General features: G+C 43.2%; 1 long non-coding RNA gene across 5 annotated transcripts in view; it reads right to left on the bottom strand.

The window, feature by feature from the left end:
• Positions 1-21,788, bottom strand: part of LOC149446038 (uncharacterized) — a 128,508-nt gene that overhangs the window by 52,085 nt on the left and 54,635 nt on the right. For 3 of the 5 annotated variants that reach the window (XR_016306274.1, XR_016306275.1, XR_016306278.1), the window contains one exon: positions 4,432-4,517. This is a non-coding gene — a long non-coding RNA (uncharacterized LOC149446038). The remainder of the gene's footprint in view (positions 1-4,431; positions 4,518-21,788) is intronic. The other 2 variants (XR_016306276.1, XR_016306277.1) reach the window with 1 other exon arrangement.

Below are 21,788 nucleotides of genomic sequence, written 5' to 3'. Positions count from 1 at the left end.
GTTAAATACACATTTAGCAGGAACACACACATAAAACAACATTAAACCAACATCTTACAATACATGGCGCTGTTACATGGAAGAAATTAGATGTTTCACAGAGGAAGCGACAGGATCTACAATCTGGAAACAATTAGGACAAATTCATGAGTTGTTAGCTAGCATTCCACACTGTGCAACTCATTCAGAGGTTAGTGTGAGTGAACAGATGTAGCTGCTCTTTCCCATCTAGTAGCACCACACATACTTTGTATCTCTAGGACTCTGGAATTTGTCTACTTGTATGGGATATCTGTCTATTGCAGGATGTTCCAGGTATTCCCATTTGAGTTACGGCAGTCTCCCACTGCAAGAAGAGTTTTTGGTACTAATAATTTTTGTTTTTTTGCATATATTATATGCTTAAAGCTGAATTCCAAAAGTTATTTGTATTGCATACTTATGTCGGTCCAGTTTGGTAAAATGTAAGCATGCAGAGGTATCTCTCACCCCCTAAAGGGCCCACTGATTAGTCCCTACTTTCCTCTCCCAAGGTAGTGTTGTGGCAGCCAGGCACGCAGTAGCACAGTCAATCTCCCAACCTAATGACCAGTCTAGGGGTGCCTTTTGATGCTTTATAGCACATTGAACTTGATCAGAGTATGGGGCAGCTGTGGGATACTCCAAAAACACAATGTAATTATTGGAGAACACTATTAGCGTTGCCTAAACTTCCTAGAATGGTCTCTTCAGCCTACACTAAGGGAAGGAATAACATTGGGACCCCAGAAAAGAAAAGGGGAATGTCCCACTCCAAGCAAGCACTGAAACCAATGCACAGATAGTAGCAGCAGTCAGTAAATAGGATCCTATACTCAGGTCTGTACTCACAATGTCCCTGGATGCTTGAATGCCTCCTTTCAATACCTGCCGGACACTTCTCCTGTGAATTACCAGACCAGATCCTCAGTGAAATGCTTTGTTCAGCTCCAGTTATTTTCAGACAATAGGCCCCCAGCTCCAGCTGAGCTGGGACCTCCATGAACTCCTGCGGCTTCAGCTGCACTGCCCAGAAGGGGGACTTCTCCTCTTGAAAAGTAACCCTGCTGCTCCAGGCCCACAACTATTTATGCACTCCCCAACCAGCTACTGGGCATCCACCCTCAGGGATTGGCTGAGACCACATATATTTTCAGGCCAACAGGCTGCCCTCTTCCAGCCCACTACATTCTAGAATCTACCAGAAGGCAGAGAGAAGCAGCTGAGCCTGCAGCCAGTGAGATCCAGAACAACCCAAAACAATCACACATGGCTCTACTATCTACAAAGAAGCTAAAAAACGAAATCTTGCTAAACCTTTGTAGCAACCTACCAAGGTGGGTGCTACACGCATCTCATACCTGATGGGGCATCAGGGAAGGTAGGCACTTTTACAGTGATAGCCATGATCTTCCAGGTCCTATGAGAGCACCTTCCCCTTTACATACTAACCACAGGGGAATGATTGCTTAGCATTGCCGCCATTAATAGAACGTCTTGTATTTTACTTAAAAAAATACAAGGAATTTTCTGATTGAATGAGGTGGATAGAAAGGAAGGTAATGTTATGATCTCCACCTCGTTCAATCATAGAATTCTTTACAGAGATAGCCATGATCTTCCTGGTTCTGATCAGGTTCTGTGCGAGTGGCTTCCCCTCTGCACACTAACCACAGGTCTTCCAGGTCCTGCTCTGGTTCTGTACAAGTGGCTTCCCCTCTGCACATTAACCACAGGTCTTCCAGGTCCTGCTCCGGTTCTGTTCAAGCGGCTTCCCCTCTGCACACTAACCACAGGTCTTCCAGGTCCTGCTCTGGTTCTGTACAAGTGGCTTCCCCTCTGCACACTAACCACAGGTCTTCCAGGTCCTGCTCCGGTTCTGTACAAGTGGCTTCCCCTCTGCACACTAACCACAGGTCTTCCAGGTCCTGCTCCTGTTCTGTACAAGTGGCTTCCCCTCTGCACACTAACCACAGGTCTTCCAGGTCCTGCTCCGGTTCTGTACAAGTGGCTTCCCCTCTGCACACTGACCACAGGGGATCACTCACTCAGCATTGCTGCCATTCATAGAATATCTTGCAGCCCTTCAATGAATACAAAACGTTCTCAGATTGGACCAGGCAGAGAGGATGATGGTGACTTCACAATCTTCACCTCATCCAATCAAGGAATGCCTTGTATTAATGGTAAAAACAGGAAAACGTGTGCAGAGGGAACCATCCTAACAAGAACCCAGAAGATTGAGGCTATCACTGAAGTAGAATTGACTACTACAGCCATTTGCAGCTTCCTTAGTTTTCTACTTGAAGGGAAGAGGTGGGGCGTTGACCTCTCCCAATCAGAGATGATTTTGTATTTATTAGGAAAATGCAAAAATGCAAAGCAGTAGCTGGATGGCAGCTGTGGAATAGTGGTGTTTACTACAGCGATTTCCAGCTTCTAGAGGAAGCTTGCAGGTATAGTATATGTCAAGTTACGTTGGGCCAAGCTATGCCACTATAACTCTATAAAAATATCCATACCTGGAATTCTTCTTTCACATGAACAGAGTACTAGACTCATACTTAAAAAATAGTACTTTAAATTTAGTACTTAAAATAACCCAGCTAATTGTTGACATACATTTACTGCGTACGGTATATGACATGCTTATGTTTTCATTGCCATGGATGTATAATTATACATTTAGTAATTTGCATTTCTTGGTTGAAAGGTCTCTGTGCAGTTCAGTAATTCTTTAAGTACAATGCAATGAGGTGACACATGTTATTGGTATTTCCTTCTCTTTACAGGTCAGTTTTTGGTTGAAACTATAAAACACGTGTTCGCACTTGTAAATGTAATGGTTTTAATCAGAAAAAATGCTCAATAAAGCCAGAACTGGAGTTACACATTTTCGGTTGATTGTGAACCGTTTTAAAACCATTTTATTTGATTTTCTGGAGGGGAAGTAACTGTATACTTGGATGGAGTGCTTACTGCACTAAAAGGTGTAGATTTGCCACCCACTTTGCCTGCAGAGCTTGAGAGACTATTATCTGGAATCCCTACATAGGTCTCCATATAATGGTCTTCTTAACCAAGGTTCTGTGGAACCCTAGGATTCTTCCAGAGGTTGCTAGAGGTTTCGCTGAGCAAGGAGCAATTTCTGCCTCTCAGATAAGTTCCCACTGACACCAATGATCTATTTAACAATCTGTAAGAGAGGGATTCTTTCTACTGACCACATATGTAAGGAGCATTCTTAGCTAGGACATTCCACACCCCACAGCTGCATGTGCACAAAGGGATGGGGATGCTTTTGACATCTTTGACCTAATATAGCCATGTGCTGATATTAGGTCAATGGTGTTATGATTACCCCTACCACTTTGTGTACATCAGTTGTGGGCAGGGGCGGACTGACAACTCATGGGACCCCCGGGCAATTGGGGCCCCTGTGTCCTTGCCCACACTCAAAACACACCCAAAAAAGCCTATAAAAGGTACCAGGGGCATTTTATGGGGCCCCTTACTGATCCTGGGCCCTCAGACAGTGCCCGAGTGCTCGAATGGTCAGTCCGCCGCTAGTTGTGGGGCAGGGAATCTCCCACCCACAGCTCAATGGCCCAACAATGACAGCTAAATTCCAGATCTGGATTTCAGTTTAGACCAGGGGTTTCCAAACTTTCTAAGCAAAGGGTCAGTTTACAGTCTTTCAGACTTTAGGGCGGGCAGGACTGTGGCCATTGGAAGTAAAAAACGTCCCAGTGTCAGTGGGAGCAAACAATTCCACAGGCTTGGTGGTCAGAAGCAGTAAAAAAAATTACAAAGCACAAGTGGTTAGTAGGAGGAGGGATAATGCCCCATCATTCGCATCGTTGGGAGGAATACCGCCCAATCCTTGGTGTCAGCTTAAGAAATAGTACCCCATTGTTGGTGTCATTGGGAGGACTAATGCTCCATCATTGCTGTCAGTGGGAGGAATTATGCCCCACTACTGGTGTCAGTGGAAGGAATAATGCCTCAACTATGTTGACAGTAGAAGGAATGGATGCTTCGTATCAGTGGAAGGAATGAAGCTCCAAGGGCCAGATAAAGACAAGCAAAGGGCCACATCCAGCCTGCGGGCCACAGTTTGGAAACCATTGGTTTACACCAAACCCAAGTCTGAACCCAATATAATCAATACTGAGGATAAATCATCAATCAGGAAAATATTTTCCAGAAGGCACATTGTTCTCCATGACCCTTGCTAACCAAAATTGTCAAAGGTCAAAGCACAAGATGTAAACTTATATGTGTGTATGGTATAAAAAATGTGATAGACAGTAATCTAATGTCTGCAGATATCTAATTCCATTCTCCGTACATTATCTACACATTTATGATTACCTTTAGATTAAGTGTAATAAAAAACTTGGTAACACATACCGTCTCTCCAAAAATCACTCTTTTGGCTTTTTCATTCTCAGACAGGGTGAAACTTCGCCTTTCTTCACAAGGTGCTAAAATAGCTGCTGAAACGGAAAAAAAAAGAAATTACATTTTTACATTAAAGTTTTAAAGAAACTTACTTAAGGCTTATTACTAAAGGGGGCTACCAGACTCCGATAAGCTTCCCACCACAAACCCTATAACCCCTGGCCAGGGTTGTGGTGAACAGGCCCTTGTCCTCATCAACATAGAGACAAGGAACTTTGTCAGCGGGATCCCCCTGTAAGAAATCTCACCATGTCCCATGTTAAGGTACTTCGCCCCCCCATCACCACCACCTTATTTCCTGCATGCATAAAATAAAGCTTGCCATCGGGTTAAACAAAAAACTGACCTGATTCCCCATTAACAGACTCAATGTGGATTCTGTATCCCTCCTTATTGTGTCATTGTGTTCTTCCCTACCATCTGAATACACAGATCATCTCTACAGCACTGATCGAGAGAGAAAATACTGACAGGGCAGTTGATCAGAAGTCGATCTATCGCAGTTGGTTCAGCCGCAGTCGCCACACATTCATCAAAATTCAGCCAGTTCAGCAAAGATTTTGATCGATATATGGCTACCTTAAGGGTCTGCTATGGATTTTTTTTGTTTTGGATTTCTTAGGGGGACCTCACACTTTTTTTTTTGTGTGTGTGAGGTACCCCCTTGAAATCTATAGTAGATTCAACCATACCATACCTGACCCAAAATACATAGCAGGCTCTTGGAGGGGTTTGTGCTGTGTTTTTGTTTCATTTTTCAAAGAAGCTAGGAAGGAAATGCCATTTGCCATCAATTTTAAATACTTTTTTTCATTGGAAAATTTTTTTGACACTACACCATTTTCTGTACATCACAGAGATGCTTTATTGGCAGGATTAGGGCACCCTCCCAGGCATATTATTTCATGACTTGCTGACCACGCAATAGCGGAAAGACGGCTACAGCACGGTCATCCAGTTCTGTGAGAGCATCTATTGATTTCCTCCCATAACCCCGCCCCCCACGGTTCACACCCAGTGCTCTCTGTGATTGCTGTGTCCTTTGGACAAACCAGATCACAAATCATGGTAAAGGGCCAATCACAGCAGCCCTTTACCACATGGTCAGCTGTGTCCAATCCAGGGGCGGACTGACCATTTGGAAACTCGGGCACTGCCCGAGGGCCCGGGGTCAGTAGGGGGCCCCATGAGATACCCCTGCTTTTTCATAGGCTTTTTTAAGTTTGGGCAAGGACACAGGGGCCCCATGATCCCCTATTGCCCGGGGGGCCCCATGAGTTGTCAGTCCGCCCCGGTCCAATCATAGCTGATCACTATTGTAAACACACTTTGCTGTTATTGGCAGTACTTTCCTCAGCGTCAGGACAGTACCGCCAATAACCAGCAAGTGTAAAAGGGGACATCTACACTGATAATCAGGGCACTGACTATCAGTGCAGCCCCAACAGTGTCCATCAGTGCTCCCTATCAATGCCAATCAGTGCCCATCAGTGTTGCCAATCAGTGCCCATCTGTGCTGCCAGTCAGTGCCTATCAGTGCTGCCAGTCAGTGCCCATCAGTGCTGCCAGTCAGTGCCCATCAGTGCTGCCAGTCAGTTCCACCTGTCAGTGCTTCCTATAAGTGTCCTTCAGTGCTACCTATTATTATAAAGGATTTATATAGAGCCAACAGTTTGCGCAGGGCTTTACAAAATGAAGGTAGACATTACAGTTACAATATAATTTGGTACAAGAGGAAACAGAGGGCCCGGCTCGTTAGAGCTTACAATCTAGGAGTGCTACCTATCAGTGCTCATCATTGCCACCTACCAATGCCCATCAGTACCATATATTAGTGCAGCCTTATCAGTGGCTCCTCATTAGTGCCCACCAGTGCCGCCTCATCAGTACCCATCAGTACAGGCTATCAGTCCCCATCATTGCTGCCTACCTGTGCCCATCAGTGCAGCCTCATCATCACACATCAGTGAAGGAGAAAAATTACCTATTTGCTACATTTTGTAATAGCAACTAAGAAAAACCTTTTTTTTTTTAATTTTTTGGTCTTTTTTCATTTGTTTAGCGATAAATAAAACACAGTGGTGATTAAATAACACCAAAAAAGCTTTATTTGTGTGTAAAAAAATTATAAAAACTTTATATGGGCACAGTATTGCATGACTGCACAATTGTTATTCAAAGTGCGTCAGAGCTGAAAGTTAAAAATCGACCTGGGCAGGTAGGGGGTAATAGTGCCCAGTGGGCAAGTTGTTAAAATAATTTGGCATTTTTAATGTTTCAATCTTAGCATTTGAAAAAACGTATTGCTCCCGACCGAATGGATTTTTTAGATTTGTCTTTTGTATTGGTACATGTTCCCCAGGACAGTGCTCATCCAGTGCTATTTTTTTGACATCTCCTTGCCTATTATCCCAGAAACAGTGAAGTGGCGAGCGGGCGACCAGAAATGATTATTGCACCACATCCCTTAAAGTTGCAAATGTTCAATAGAGAAGATGGGACTTTCAGGGTGCATGAACATGAATACCAAACATATTAAAAAGTTATATCATTTTTATTTCGTATTTTTGTAAAAAACACAAGAAAAGAAAAAATACAGAAACATAAAAACTATTTCAGTACTAAGAGTAAAACTGAGATTCAAACTTGGTTAGGTAATTGTAGTTACTCCCTACATGTTTCACCCTCACAGGCTTGTTCAGGGGAGATTTTTTGAAGGAATTTCAACCCGCCGAGACAGTGTAAAGGTATATCAAAGGAAAATTATATAATTACCAAACAACTTTAACCTCCCTATAGGTCTGATTATGTCCATATTTCTGTGCTCAAAGCGGTACATTTTTTTGCATGGAAATATGTTTTTTTTTTATTGTAGGCCTGTAATTTTTAGGAATAACTCACTGAAATCTGTCCAAACAAGAGTCTAGTAAACATCCCGGGTATGATAAAACTTGAAACACAAAATCATAAATTATAATTTAATAAATAATCATAAAAATTAATATAATAATAATAAATTTAATTCAATAATATAATCAAACCAAAAACACTGAAATTTAAAATATAGCGCCAAGTTCGCACATCACTGAGCAAAGTCGCAAAATCGATTTCAGTGCCTATGAGGAATTTCCCCCACGAATCATTATCACTCAGATCTGCAAGTGGTTCTAATTTACTATCGCTGTTCTCTAGCCGGTCTAAAACCGCTTTTGACCTAAAGGGGCGCTTTTTGGACGCCATGGACGTTTCTCAGTTTCCAGGCAGAAAGAACAGTAAATATGCAGGCAGGGCGCCGGACAAAGCACTCGGGACAAAATGTATATCAAATGGTTTGATACAGGAATCTTTTACTATGTGATTTTAGTGATTTTAGTGAATGTCACTTTTTGTCATTTTCAAATTTCCCGCCGTTCCATCCCCCGTACGTCTCGACGCTCGCAGGGGACGGAACCCAGATGACAGATGCCGGCATCCGCCGGATTACATTGCCGGGGACACTTCAGGAGGGACAAGGTAAGGGATCCCGGAGCAGCGCCGCATGGTAAGCCCGAGTGTAGCTCGTGGTTACCGCTTGTGGTACTGAAACTTTACCCCGAGCTACACTCGGGAATACCTCCAGGGAGGTAATATATCCAATACAAAGTATTTAATCAAATATATGTATATATGGGACTCAATGGCTCACCCTGGATGTGAAAGCTCACAGAGCTAGGAGAAAATGACCTAACAAGTCCCACCCTGAAAGTCCCATCTTCTCTATTGAACATATTATCCCAAAAAATGAGCATTTTTAATTTGACAGATTTGGTTCCCATTAATCTCATTGGGGTTTGGGTTCTGCATCCGAATTTATTTGAAGTTCTATGAACCCTGCTCCAACCAAACCCAGGGCAGTTCAGCTCATCACTAATCTCAAATTATACTTTTTCTTCCTTTGATGAATAATATATTTTTCATAAATGTCCCCAACTGTGTTTTGCTGCACTGAAAATCCAAATCTTTGAGGGAAGGTCCTTTTCTCCAACATCTGATCTTCCCCTCGCCCTGTAATATTATATCTCTCAAAGTATTCTTTCTGTTTTTATGTTCTCTCTACTTCTGATTTTCACAGTGTGCTAGATTAACCTCTTCAAAGCCGAGCGCGTGTGTAATGCCCCGTGGAACAGTTGTTCGCTGACCTTTCCGGCAGCCCAGATCCCTGCCAGGGCTACCATCACCGGCTTTGATACTTTAATGATATCTTCTTTAAATGGCGCATTCCAGCAGATTGCGATTGTCACAATGTAGCGTCTTCCGATCCCACCAGCAGAACGCAGTCCTATCATTTCAAGCTGTCTTATATGCATCATATGTGCATTATTTGGCAATTTCTTAGACAGCTGTTAGCCATTAAACGCTGTGTCCTCTAGTTAAATGCTCATTGTAAATAATAAATTCCTGTTTTGCAAGGCCTGTGTGATGTTACATGGCATATGTTTTCCAGTTTAGCATTTGTCTACTTTTTTCTCCTATAAAATATACCATACTGTATAACTTCTGCGGATGATTGATCTCAACTTATAAAGATACACCATTTCGGTAACACTTAGGTGGAGTTCCTGAAATCTCAAATAAAGGAGATGTCAGTTCTAGAAGTAATGACTTTTCTAATAAATTCAGCATGTGTGTTATACTGAGCTGCCCCTTTAAAGTGTTACTAAACCCCTGACCCTGCATTCACTATATTATTTATTGATTTATTTCAGGTACTTATATAGCGCCGTCAATTTATGCAGCTCTTTACATATATATTGTACATTCACATCGGTCCCTAACCCTCAAGGGGTGTACAATCTAAGGTCCCTAACTTACATTCATGTATATACATTCTAGGGCCAATTTTAGACAGGATCCAATTAACCTACCAGCATGTGTTTGGAGTGTGGGAGGAAACTGGAGTACCCGGAGGAAACCTACGCAGGCACAGGGATAACATGCAAACTCCAGGCAGGTGGTGCCGTGGTTGGGATTCGAACCAAGGACCCTAGTACTGCCGGACGAAAGTGCTGTATCTGGTCTCCCACAGTACATACAACATTGAAGTCTAATTATTTTAGCAAACATAAACTGCTAAATACCTTTTCTCATCAGCAGTTAGAGCAGTTTTTTTTACTTCTATCAGTGTTCAGCCGTGCACATGTTAAAGCTTGTAGGAGGAGTTTTCTTTCTGCTCTAGAAGGATGCAGGACCTCTGACCCTCTGTTTGCACAGTGCTGATTGGCCCTGTGCTGATCACATGCACTCTCCCAAGGAATAAAAAAACCTCTCTAGCAATACACATAAAACTGAGCATGTGCAGAGTGATTTCACACAATATGTCTTATCAGGTAATAAGAGGGGGACACTGGGAGAAGGAGAGGATCAGAAGACAGGATCAAACAGCCTTGTTACACAGTGCAGAGGATTAACCCCTTACGGTCCACAGTGCTGATTGGCCCTGTGCTGATCACATTTACTCTCCCAAGGAAAAAAAAAACCTCTTTAGCAATACACACCAAATTGAGCATGTGCAGAGTGTCTCCACAGAATATGTCTTATCAGGTGATAAGAAGGGGACACTGGAAGAAGGAGAGGATCAGAAGACAGGATCAAACAGCCTTGTTACACAGTGCAGAGGATTAACCCCTTATGGTCCACAGTGAGTATAACAAGCAGGATCCTATGCTTGCAATCACAGCCAGTGAGCCAATGAGGATGAAGCCTGGGGCAGGGCCAAGTTGTGGCTCTATGTGTCTTATGGGGGGGAGTGAGCAAGCACCAGTACTCCGATAGAAAATGGATTGCAGTTGAGAGCACTGGTCAAGGGGGAGGAGCCAAGAGCTGCAGCGGGGCAAGAGAATCAGGGCTGCTCTGAGAAAAACCACTTCGCAGAGCAGGCAAGTATGACATGTTATGAAAAAAAAAAGCTGAACTTTTAAAGTGTTACTAAACCCAGGACCCTGCATTCACTATATCTGGTCTCCCCGGACCCTGCATTCACCATATCTGGTCTTCCACAGTACACAGAACATGGAAATGCAATTATTATAGTAAATATAAACTGCTAAATTCCTTTTCTCATCAGCAGTATATAGCAGTCATGAGACTTCTATCAGTGTCCAGCTGAGCACTGGTTAAAGTTTGTAGGAGGAGGTTTTATTCTCCTCTGACTGCCCTATGAAGCTGCATAACTCCTGACCCTGACCCTGTCTGGACAGTGCTGTTTGGCCCTGTGCTGATCATATACATCCTCCAAAAGAAAAAAAAACTCTCTAACCATACACACTAAACTGATCATGTGTAGAGTGACTCCGAGAGCTCTGTACTATCAGCAGATGGATTGGTGACAGTAGAAGAATGGGAGGATCAGAGAAGTCAGGATCAAGCAGCCTTTTTACACAATGCGGAGGATTAACCCCTTGAGTTCCACAGTGACTATAACAAGCATGCTTTACTGCATATACAGACTGATTGTACTGTTGTGGGTTTAGTAACACTTTAAAGTATGTCTCTAGCCAAAATGAAAGGCGTTATATCGATGATACTACTCACTGTAGACAACATTATTGGCCCAAGTAGGTCCTCATCGGAGAACTGCCCCGTTGACGCATTTGATTTTTACTGGCTTAGTTGTAGAGATGCTCATATGAATCAGGGTCACCATTAGGGATGAGCTTGGGTTCAGCTATGGGCTTGGTCTGAAGACATGTTCAGCTGAACCTGGAAGTCAGCTGTCAGCGTTCGGCCCAGCGGGGGATTCCACATCCCGCAGCTGCATGTACACAAGGGGGACGGGATGTTTGTGACATCATTGACCAAATATGGGTACATGTCATTGATCTGATATGGCCAAATAGCTATATTAGGTTAATTAAGCCATGAGAATCCCCGCCCCTTTTTTCACATGCAGCAGCAGGATTGGGAATGTCCTGGACACAGCTCATGACAGCAGTCTTCCAGGTTGGGCCAAACCTAAGTTTAGACTGGACCTAAGCTCATTCACCATCAGGGATGAGTTATGGTTCAAGCCAAACCCAGTTTGGCCAAAACCAGTGGAAAATTGTCACATGACAGCAGGTCGCCGTTCCAATCAACTGTAACAAAGACGTGAGGATTCTGGTGACATCATCGACCTAATAAAGCCACATGGCCATATTAGGTCAATTTCATTTTTTTAGTTTAACCACTTCCTGACCATCCCATAGCAGAAAAGGCAACTACAGTGCAGTTCTCTAGTTCTGGGAGGGCGTCTATAGATGTCCTCCCAGAATCATGCCCCCTGTGCACCCCTGGGGCCTGCATCCAGTGCACTCTGTGATCGTTGTGTCATTTGGACAGAGTTGACCACAGATCGAGAAGGCCAATCACACAGACAATCCTGACAGCACTTATTTACACTGATGATGAGGGACTGATCATCAGTGCCTTCATTAACAGTGCAACTGATCATTAATCAGTGGCAATCAGTGCAGTATATTAGTGCCCATCAGTGCAGCATATCAGTGCCCATCAGTGCCACTTATCAGTACCTCCCATTTGTGCCCATCAGTGCCACCTTACCAGTGCAGCCTGATCAGTACCTCCTCATCAATGCCCATCAGTGCAGCTTATCAGTGCCCATCAGTGCCATATCATCAGTGGCCATTAGTGCTGCCTCATCAGTGCCACCTCAACAGTGCAGCTTCATCAGTGCAGCCTCATCAGTACCCATCAGTGCAACCTCATCAGTGCCCATCAGTGCAGCCAGTCAGTGCCCATCAGTGCAGCCTCATCAGTGCACATAAATGAAGTAAAATTACTTATTTGCATTGGCTGGGAAAGGTGTTAACGTGGGAAGTAGGAGGGCAGTAAAACCGCGGCTCTGTAACCTATTTTTACTGCTTCACCGACCTTAAAAAGAACAACCATTGTACAGCACCCATAACCGTATAAGCCGTATTCTAGCAGATGGGAATCAGGACAAGTGACCACAAGGTCCATCCTTCCCTCCCAGCATAAAGACCCAGTTAAAAAGCCAATTGGACTGGGTGGGGAGGGGTTAAGGTAGGAAGTTGGGGGGGCAGTGAAACCTCAGATCAGTAGCCTATTTTTACTGCTTCCCTGGCCTTACAAAGAACAACCATTGTACAGCACCAGGGGCGGACTGACAACTCATGCGGCCCCCGGGCAATAGGGGATTATGGGGCCCCTGTGTCCTTGCCCAAACTCAAAAAAGCCTATGAAAAAGGTACCAGGGGCATCTTATGGGGCCTCCTACTGACCCCAGGCCCTCGGGCAGTGCCCGAGTTTCCAAATGGTCAGTCCGCCCCTGTACGGCACCCATACCCAAGCAGATGGGCTTGGAGCCGCGACTCCTGTGTCTGCACCCCTCCTATGAATGAACTTTAGATGTTCATTATGTTTGTCACATCAAGCGGCTCATAAATTGATTTCAGCCAGAACATGGCATAATACAGTTCAACGTACAGTTCAGAATCGCTGACTACTTTTCCTATAATTTGTTTGTTTAAGTTCAGGGATTAAAGTTGTAGAACAACATTTTTTTCTTATCCCATCTTCTGCTTTTATCCAATTATAAAAATAAAGTAAAAAAAATACATTTTTGTGAAAGGGAAGACCAAAGTAGCAGCCTGCGCTTCGGCTGTACGGCACGACTCCTCGCCAAGAGGGGAGTTGAGTTACTTTTGTGTGGTACATTAAAATTCATCTATTACGTTCATGCTGTAATTGTACATTATGTTTGGCAAACTCAACTATGTTGGCCAGACAAGCGGTTTTTTCGGCTTGTAAGTGAAAACCCAGTAGGTGGGTAAGTGTAGTGCTGGCTAAATCCAGCGATTCAGAGAAAGTGTCAGCAGTGCGTCTGATAAATCATTCCTTCTGCCAGATGTAGGATGTAGGCTTTCCACCAAGTAAAAGTCTATTTACTAATAGTTGCATTTTTTATGAGCTATGTGCTTTTCACTGCGGGAGGTTAACCCTTTCAGGAGCACTTAGTTGCCATTTTCAATTTTTTTTCTCTACAGGGGTTGGAGAAAAAAAACATTTAAACACTACATGATTTGCAGGTGTGAAAGTGACGTGGTTTTGCGTTGAAATCAGAAACGATGTAACTTTCTTTTGCTTCCGCTGTGTGATGAGACACCTAGCTAACAGGTGGGAAGCCTCACTTTCGTCATTCACTGTATGCACTGCTAGTCATAAGGAGTCATGTCAGAGCTTAGTGAGCCTCACAGAGGACAAATTGTTGGTGCTGTTTAGCTGGTGCCTCTGTGACTGAAGTCGCCAATTCATTTGCAAGGTTCAGTATCAAAGGTTATGATGGCATATTCAGTTTCCGGGAAAACATTGTCTGGTCAGCATAAGCGCGGTCGACATGGTCAACTGACCGAAAGAGACAAAAGGACATTGCGCAGGATTGTGACCCGGAATAAGAAAACACCTGCTGCAAATGTGACTGCAGAGCTCAATCTCAGTCTTCCAAAGCCATGTCCACAAAAACTGTGCAGAAGGAACTCCACACTTAGTTGCCATTTTCGATTTTTTTTTTCTCTACAGGGGTTGGAGAAAAAAAACATTTAAACGCTACATGATTTGCAGGTTTGAAAGTGACGTGTTTTTGCGTTGAAATCAGAAACGATGTAAGTTTCTTTTGCTTCCGCTGTGTGATGAGACACCTAGCTAACAGGTGGGAAGCCTCACTTTCATCATTCACTGCATGCGCTGCTAGTCATAAGGAGTCATGTCAGAGCTTAGTGAGCCTCACAGAGGACAAATTGTTGGTGCTGTTTAGCTGGTGCCTCTGTGACTGAAGTCGCCAATTCATTTGCAAGGTTCAGTATCAAAGGTTAGGATGGCATATTCAGTTTCCGGGAAAACATCGTCTGGTCAGCATAAGCGTGGTCGACATGGTCAACTGACCGAAAGAGACAAAAGGACATTGCGCAGGATTGTGACCCGGAATAAGAAAACAACTGCTGCAAAAGTGACTGCAGAGCTCAATCTCAGTCTTCCAAAGCCATGTCCACAAAAACTGTGCAGAAGGAACTCCACACTTAGTTGCCATTTTCGATTTTTTTTTCTCTACAGGGGTTGGAGAAAAAAAACATTTAAATGCTACATGATTTGCAGGTTTGAAAGTGACGTGTTTTTGCGTTGAAATCAGAAACGATGTAAGTTTCTTTTGCTTCCGCTGTGTGATGAGACACCTAGCTAACAGGTGGGAAGCCTCACTTTCATCATTCACTGCATGCGCTGCTAGTCATAAGGAGTCATGTCAGAGCTTAGTGAGCCTCACAGAGGACAAATTGTTGGTGCTGTTTAGCTGGTGCCTCTGTGACTGAAGTCGCCAATTCATTTGCAAGGTTCAGTATCAAAGGTTAGGATGGCATATTCAGTTTCCGGGAAAACATCGTCTGGTCAGCATAAGCGCGGTCGACATGGTCAACTGACCGAAAGAGACAAAAGGACATTGCGCAGGATTGTGACCTGGAATAAGAAAACAACTGCTGCAAAAGTGACTGTAGAGCTCAATCTCAGTCTTCCAAAGCCATGTCCAAAAAAACTGTGGAATGGAACTCCATAACCAAAACTTTCGTGGGCGAGCTGAAACTGCCACACCACAAATGACTGATATTAATGCTCAGAAGAGGAAAGAGTAGTGCAACTGATCAAAAGAGACAAAAGGACATTGTGCAGGATTGTGACCTGGAATAAGAAAACAACTGCTGCAAATGTGACTGCAGAGCTCAATCTCAGTCTTCCAAAGCCGTGTCCACAAAAACTGTGCGGAGGGAACTCCATAAGCAAAACCTTCACGGGCGAGCTGCAACTGCCAAACCACTAGTGACCGATATTAATACTCAGAAGAGGAAAGAGTGATGCAACTAATCGAGAGAGACAAAAGGACATTGCGTAGGATTGTGACCTGGAAACAACTGCTGCAAAAGTGACTGCAGAGCTAAATCTCAGTCATGTATAGACTGAGTGCTGTGAAGACTGAGATTGAGCTCTGCAGTCACTTTTGCAGCACAATCCTATGCAATGACCTTTTGTCTCTTTCAGTCAGTTGCACCACTCTCTCCTCTTCCCCTTTCAACGCGAAAAATGTCGTCACTTTCACCTAAACACCTCAAGAAATTGTGCTATTAACCCCTCGCCCTCCAGAGGATTTCCCCGCCTTCCTGACCAGGCCATTTTTCGCGTTACAGCGCTGCGTTACTTTAACTGACAATTGCATGGTCATGCAACTCTGCACACAAATTAATTTATGCCCTTTTTGTCCCACAAATAGCTTTCTTTTGGTGGTATTTGATCACCTGTGTGTTTTGTTTTTTTGCGTTATAAACAAAAAAAAGACAATTTGGAAAAAAAACAATATTTTTAACTTTTTTCTATTAAACATGTCCAGTAAAAAAATGTAAAAAATCAAATTTCATCATAAATTTAGGACAAAATGTATTCATTGCTAAAACAAATCCCAATACGTGTAAATTAATTGGTTTACGTGAAAGTTAGAGCGTCTACAAATGACAGTATAGATACTGGGATTTTTATTTTTATATTTTTTTTACTAGTAATGGCGGCGATCAGCGACTTATTGTAGGACTGCGGTGGGCATTCTGACACTGGGAAGACCTGACTAACTGCCACTGACATCCCCAGTGACACTAATACAGTGATCAGTGCTAATAAAAAGCACTGACACTGTACTAATGACACTGGGCAGGAAGGGGTTAACATGAGGGGCAATCAAAGGGTTAACTGTGTGCTGTTTTACATCATGTGCTGTGTGTGTTTTACTAGGGAAACATGCTGCTGTGTATTTCTTTGCTGTGCAGAGAAATACACAGCAGCATGTTACTGCTGGCAGGAGAGAGACCTGTGTTGTTTACACACAGGTCTCTCCCCTGTCAGTGATACTCAGCAATGGCCGGGTTCTGGAGGGGAATCTCTGTCCGGGACCCGATGATTGACATCTGTAGCCGCCAATAGCAGTGTGGTGGGGGGGTGATGCATACGTGTCCCCTACCCGGAAATGCAAAAACACGTATATATACATGATTTTTCACAGCCCTGCTCCCCTGTAGCAGTACTACTGCTATAGGGCAGTCAGGAAGCAGGTAAATCCAAAAACATAATTGTAATATATTGCAGCTTACCAATCATTAGATAAGGTGGCTGCATTAGTTTTCCTTTTTTTTAGGCTTTCGTCCCCTCTGTTGTCACCTGGTGATCTGGCCATTAACTCACCTCCTGTATTAGAGCACTCCCACTCTGGATGAAGGGGCGCAGGGGGCACCTTTGGACAGCAGCGTTGTCAGTCTGAGGGGAGTGGAGTGTTAGAAGTACTATCAGATTTAAATACACTAACAAAATGAAGCCAAACTCCAGCTAATACTTTATAAACAGTCACGGCAAACTGTTTTTTTTTTCCTTTTAGGGTAAAGGTTTTACATAAATAAATTCAAGCTGATCATTGTAAGCACCCCTGTTAGTGGTAAATGGTTTATCTCATGTCAGCAACTGATACATGATACAAGAGAGCTTGTTCTACTGAAAAACAACAGACTTACTGGCCAGATCAGCTTCACTTTATTTACTAAGCAACATAATTATTTCCATTTTTAGCATAAAATTACATGTTATAATCCCTTAGCAAACCAGCTGTTTTGTTTTGTTTTTATCGATGTGTGTTGTCCACGACGTAGAGATGAAAATAAATAACACAAAATAATTAGGATTTTCTCATTTGGAAACCAAGAAAGTAATAAGCCGAGTTGTTAGCAGTGTGCTCCTGCAGGGTCCTCATCACTTCACTTCTCATCAGGAATACTGTCTGCATGGGGTTAGTGAGATTTCATCCCACAACCCCAACATCTAATAACAGATCGGCCCCATTGTGAGTCTCTCTCTGATTCTGGTAGGAATAGCAGATTGAAAGCTCCTTCATTGGTAGGGCCAGGCGGGGGGATACTTCAGAGCTTTCTATCAAATGCCATAAAATGTGTCCATAATGAACATATGTGAATGTTTGAGGCTGTCTTCTAACAGTCTGATATACAGATACCATCCATGCATTTACTAACAATGAGTTACTTAACTAGTTCCCCTCTACAGCAGTTTTTTTTTTATTTTTTTGCAAACGTAAAATCTGCAGTTTGTTATATCTCGCCTTGACTATTGTAACTCCCTCCTCGTTGGCCGAACCCATCGCAGGCTATCCCCTCTTCAGTCTATCATGAATGCTGCTGCCAGACTCATCCACCTTACTAACTGTTCTGTATCTGCCACCCCTCTCTGCCAATCCCTCCACTGGCCTCTACTCAGTGTCCTCCACCCCTCTCTGCCAATCCCTCCACTGGCCTCCACTCAGTGTCCTCCATCCCTCTCTGCCAATCCCTCCACTGGCCTCCACTCAGTGTCCTCCACCCCTCTCTGCCAATCCCTCCACTGGTCTCCACTCAGTGTCCTCCACCCCTCTCTGCCAATCCCTCCACTGGCCTACACTCAGTGTCCTCCACCCCTCTCTGCCAATCCCTCCACTGGCCTCCACTCAGTGTCCTCCACCCCTCTCTGCCAATCCCTCCACTGGCCTCCACTCAGTGTCCTCCACCCCTCTCTGCCAATCCTTCCACTGGCCTCCACTCAGTGTCCTCCACCCCTCTCTGCCAATCCCTCCACTGGCCTCCACTCAGTGTCCTCCACCCCTCTCTGCCAATCCCTCCACTGGCTTCCACTCAGTGTCCTCCACCCCTCTCTGCCAATCCCTCCACTGGTCTCCACTCAGTGTTCTCCATCCCTCTCTGCCAATCCCTCCACTGGCCTCCACTCAGTGTTCTCCATCCCTCTCTGCCAATCCCTCCACTGGCCTCCACTCAGTGTTCTCCATCCCTCTCTGCCAATCCCTCCACTGGCTTCCCATTGCCCAACGGATAAAATTCAAAACATTAACAATAACATATAAATCCATTTATAACTCTGCCCCAAATTACTTCACCAATCTTGTCTCCAAATATCACCCAAACCGTACTCTCCGCTCCTCCCATGACCTTCTGCTCCATAGCTCCCTTGCCTCCTCCTCCCATGCTCATCTCCAAGACTTCTCCAGAGCTTCCCCCATCCTCTGGAACTCTCTACCCCAATTTATCAGACTATCATCTACTCTGCTCACTTTTAGGTGATCTCTGAAAACCCATCTCTTCAGGGAAGCCTATCCTGCCTTCAGCTAACACTGGAATCTTCTACTTTTCCAACCACTCTATCCTCCACAGTTACTACCTTTTGTACCCCTAGCCCCTCCCTCTTAGATTGTAAGCTCCAAGGATCAGGCCCTCCTATCCCTCTTGTATTGAACTGTATTGTTGCTGTTTTGTCTCCCATTATATTGAAAAGCGCTGAGCAAACTGTTGGCGATATATAAATTCTGTATAATAATAAAATAACTTAACCCCCCCCAAATATTATATATTTTCTGCTGAAAGCAGTGGCTTTGTAAAAAAAAAAAAATAGTAATAATAACAAAAATACAGTAATTGCAATTTCTATGCCACATGATATTTGCACAACCGTTTATCAAATCGATATTTTCAGGGGAAAAAGATTACACTAAAATGTATTTTATTGCACGCATACCCAATTTAATACCCTTTTCTTTTCTTTTTTTAAGTATCTGTATTTGACAGCTCCGTGTGTTGGGAGTGCACAGTAAGGCTTAGTTCACACTGGCATTGAAAGCAAGCATTTGTGGGGCGTTTTTAACTCTCCTCAAACATCTATGCAATTGGTACTATGGACAGCACACAGTGCTGTTCACATTAACAAAACATGCAGGGTTAACATTGCATTGCTTCAAAATTGAAGCCTTATGTTGAGTCTTGAGAAGTTTGAAGCCTTTCAACGCCACCCATTCAGTCTATGTCGACACTTCGCAAACGAGCTGGCAGGTGCTTGCGGAGCGTTTGCAGTGCAACTGCGGTGCATTAAGAACATTACAGTTCATTATAGGCATTTGTGGTGCTGTTTGGGCCAGTTCACACTACAGAAAGCGGATGTGTTCCAGATGCATTTTGTATGTGCATTTTTTATGCGTTTTGAGTCCTTTTTTATGTGTTCCGGTGCATTTTTACTAATTTTTCATGCGTTTTTGATGCATTCCAGTTCATTCTTTCCCCTTTCTTTTACGTCAACTTAAATCTGGACCTATGAGTTCCAGTGCATTTTTGGTGCGTTTCAGTGCAGTTCAGTGCAGAAAAAATGCAGCATATTCTATTTTTTTTTCTGTAAACTGGAACATACTGGAACTGACTGCACTGGTGTGAAATATGCCATTGGAAACCATGTAGCCTACTATCAATGTGTTTGTGATGCAGAAAAAATGCACTGGACAGCATGAGTAGTTCACACTACATGTGATACAGGAGCGATACAGGAGACATTGTGGTGGAGCCATTCAGTGGATGGGATGTAGGCATACATAGTTAGTCTGGCTGAAAAGAGACAAAAGTCCATCCAGTTTAACCAATAAAAGAAAAACTATAATCCTATAACCACAGTTGATCCAGAGGAAGGCAAAAAACCCAGCAAAGCATGATCCAACTTGCTCCTGCAGGGGAAAAATTCCTTCCTGATCCCCCGAGAGGCAATCGGATATTCCCTGGATCAACTTTTCCTATGAATGTTATATCCAGTAATATTCTGTGTATCTAGGAAAGAATCCAGGACTTTTTTAAAGTAATCCACTGAGCTGGCCAGAACCAACTCTTGAGGGAGTCTATTCCACATTTTCACAGCTCTTACTGTGAAGAAACCTTTCCGTGTTTGGAAATTAAATCTCTTTTCCTCCAGACGTAAAGAGTGCCCCCTTGTCCTCTGTGATGACCTCAGGGTGAATAACTCTACACCGAGTTCACTATATGAACCACTGATGTATTTATACATGGAGATCATATCCCCCCTTATGTATTATACATGGAGATCATATCCCCCCTTATGTATTATACATGGAGATCATATCCCCCCTTATGTATTATACATGGAGATCATATCCCCCCTTATGTATTATACATGGTGATCATATCCCCCCTTATGTATTATACATGGTGATCATATCCCCCCTTATGTATTATACATGGTGATCATATCCCCCCTTATGTATTATACATGGAGATCATATCCCCCCTTATGTATTATACATGGAGATCATATCCCCCCTTATGTATTATACATGGAGATCATATCCCCCCTTATGTATTATACATGGAGATCATATCCCCCTTATGTATTATACGTTGAGATCATATCCCCCCTTATGTATTATACATGGAGATCATATCCCCCTTATGTATTATACATGGAGATCATATCCCCCCTTATGTATTATACATGGAGATCATATCCCCCCTTATGTATTATACATGATGATCATATCCCCCTTATGTATTATACATGGAGATCATATCCCCCCTTATGTATTATACATGGTGATCATATCCCCCCTTATGTATTATACATGGTGATCATATCCCCCCTTATGTATTATACATGGTGATCATATCCCCCTTATGTATTATACATGGAGATCATATCCCCCCTTATGTATTATACATGGAGATCATATCCCCCCTTATGTATTATACATGGAGATCATATCCCCCCTTATGTATTATACATGGAGATCATATCCCCTCTTATGTATTATACATGGAGATCATATCCCCCCTTATGTATTATACATGGTGATCATATCCCCCCTTATGTATTATACATGGTGATCATATCCCCCTTATGTATTATACATGGAGATCATATCCCCCCTTATGTATTATACATGGAGATCATATCCCCCTTATGTATTATACATGGAGATCATATCCCCCCTCATGTATTATACATGGTGATCATATCCCCCCTTATGTATTATACATGGAGATCATATCCCCCCTTATGTATTATACATGGAGATCATATCCCTTCTTATGTATTATACATGGAGATCATATCCCCCCTTATGTATTATACATGGTGATCATATCCCCCTTATGTATTATACATAGAGATCATATCCCCCCTTATGTATTATACATGGAGATCATATCCCCCCTTATGTATTATACATGGAGATCATATCCCCCCTTATGTATTATACATGTTGATCATATCCCCCTTATGTATTATACATGGAGATCATATCCCCCCTTATGTATTATACATGGAGATAACATCCCCCCTTATGTATTATACATGGAGATAACATCCCCCCTTATGTATTATACATGGAGATCATATCC

The sequence above is a fragment of the Staurois parvus genome, unplaced genomic scaffold, assembly GCF_062004578.1.
Source record: "Staurois parvus isolate SC_StPar_1 unplaced genomic scaffold, SC_StPar_1.0 ptg000698l, whole genome shotgun sequence".
In the NCBI taxonomy this organism is placed as follows: Eukaryota; Metazoa; Chordata; class Amphibia; order Anura; family Ranidae; genus Staurois; species Staurois parvus.
The sequence above is the reverse complement of the archived record's forward strand: the minus strand, read 5'-3'. Positions and strand labels throughout refer to the sequence as shown.